Below are 1,991 nucleotides of genomic sequence, written 5' to 3'. Positions count from 1 at the left end.
ATATATGGATTCAAAGGGTAACAGTGTAATTAAAACCAGATAATTAATGAGACAATATTCCTACAGCTTACATCTTTAATGAACAAAACCCTTCAGGGCCAACGTGCTTTTCCAGGCTCATTAAAGAGAATAAAGTTGTGGGGCTTATGTACTTCCCAGTGTGTTAATAATAAACCAGCAGTGTATGCTTTAAAAAAGCATAATAGCTGATGCTTTCCATACCTTGAAAGAGCCTCTCGGAGCCTTCTGCGGCGCTTTAAATATTTTAAATGCAAAGTAAGGTGCAAGGGATGCTACGAATCCCCCCTCCCTTTGTATCCGAGGGGCTGCGCAGCAAAGCGCTCTGCTGATTCCGCGCCTTTTAAACAGACCTAAAATGCAGAGGAGGACGGAAAAAGGCAGCGCCTCTTCCCCGCCACCGCATCTTGCAAACTTTCTGGAACTCTTCTTCGGTTTCTCTCTCTTTCCCTCCCTCTCTCCCTCCTCTCCTCGCTGCCGTTTGGCTTCGGGAACACGCAGCCACCCGGGCACGTACAAAATCCCTTTGTTTATTTCCAAATATATTTAAGAAAATAACAGCCCTGGGTTTAATGCTGGGAATATACAGCCTGTATCTGCTGTGCGCTTCCATACATTTAAGCTTCTTGTTTCCTCCCAGATCCTTCCTGTGGAAGCTCCCGAGGTAATATTTCCTTTTTAGTACTTTGCAAGCTTCTAACTCAAATTGTTATTGCTTCACATTTTTAAAGTTTACTTAGCAAAAGGCCCGGCTAACGTGAGCTGCTTGCAAGCTCGGAGAGAGACGAAAGGGCCTTGCCTTCAGCTACACTCTGCAAATGTGAAGGGATAGGGGCTTTTAGGGATGAGTTATACCGCAATCAGCTTAGTAAATCTGCATGCAGAAAGGATGCTAATTAGTCTTAATAGTCTACCAATATGCCCCAAGACTGGAGACACAACAACGTAAATCTGCTACCGATAAATATTTTTAATTGTTAAATTTACTGGAAAGAAAAGTGGATTTTCCCTAGCAAACGTGGAGGATGCGGCGGGGCCGGGCTGCAGCACGACCCCCCCGCCTCGGCGGGGCCGGGGCGGAGGCAGAGCCACCCCGCTCCCCCCGGCCGGGGGCCCCGGGCCCCCCTTGACCCCCGGAGCCCCCCCCCCCCCCCCGCCCTGCCCGCCGGGAGGGAGGGGGAGCGCCTACTTAGATTGTGCTTGGTGAAATTAGTGATGTATCACGTTAATTACCAGTGTGATCTTAAAATGGTTGCAGGCCCAAGGAAAATTAATGGAAATCCAAATTCTAATTATGTGGCTGGTGTTAAAGAGTTGAACTAAATACCCAGGAAGGGAAATTGGATGATAATGTGGAAATATGCTACATTTTCTGGCTGCTTCTGGTTATTGCATCATGAAGCCTAATAAATGCATTAGCAGAGATACCGCTGGCGGATGATCTTTGGGGAGACAAAGGGGGGGTGGGGGTGCCTGGGATAACTGAGGAAAAAAGTGAAGAAATTCCGAGACCCGCTAATTTTGCTCCGTCCTTGCCCCCCTCCCCAGGGAACTCTTGCCCCTGCCCGGGGCGTGCGAGCCCAGCCCCGTGTGCTGGGGTGCTGCAAGGAGGAGAGAGCCGGGAGCCCCGGGGGGGAACGGGGGAAGCCCCCGGAGCGTGGGCCGCTCCCCCCGCCCGCCCCCCCGCCACGCCTGGGGCGCTGCCCCGCTTGCAGCTGGGGAAACTGAGGCACGGGCACCCCTCCCTCCGGGCTGCACCTCCCTGGTCCCCCTCCACCCGCCCCGGAGTCACCCAGCGATCCCACACGGAGGGCTAATTAATTATCACAATTAAGCTTTCGGGACCCGGGGCTGAAACCCGGGAGGTTGCAGAGAAAAGCGCGGGGGACACGACACCGAGCGCGGCAATGTGTGTCACGTCCGACCCACGCGTGTCCCCGGGGACGGGGGGCAAAGCCACCTTCCCACTGGCT

The sequence above is a fragment of the Platalea leucorodia genome (genome assembly GCF_965183815.1).
Source record: "Platalea leucorodia genome assembly, chromosome: 4".
Taxonomy (NCBI): domain Eukaryota; kingdom Metazoa; phylum Chordata; class Aves; order Pelecaniformes; family Threskiornithidae; genus Platalea; species Platalea leucorodia.
Note: the sequence above shows the minus strand (reverse complement) of the source record.